The sequence below is a fragment of the Oryzias melastigma genome, linkage group LG14, assembly GCF_002922805.2.
Source record: "Oryzias melastigma strain HK-1 linkage group LG14, ASM292280v2, whole genome shotgun sequence".
Classification (NCBI taxonomy): Eukaryota; Metazoa; Chordata; class Actinopteri; order Beloniformes; family Adrianichthyidae; genus Oryzias; species Oryzias melastigma.
This window is the reverse complement of record NC_050525.1, coordinates 14713200-14713454: the sequence shown is the minus strand read 5'-3', so window position 1 is coordinate 14713454 and position 255 is coordinate 14713200.

The following is a 255-nucleotide window of genomic DNA, read 5'->3' as shown; positions in this document are numbered from 1 at the left end:
TTTATTTGCAGCGGGCTGGTTTCATTTCTCCAGATGGCAGTGTATTTCGATATGACTAGAAGGAGACTGTTGGTTTTAGTTCATACTTGAACTAAAACCTAAAATTAATCATAAAAGTGTTGTTTGCAACCCAATAACTGAGAAATCACCCAAACCAACCACATCAGTAGGAACATGAATTACATTTCCCACAGATAAAATGAACACATGACATAATTTCTTTGGTATTGTGTTTACTGTTAAATTTTGACCACA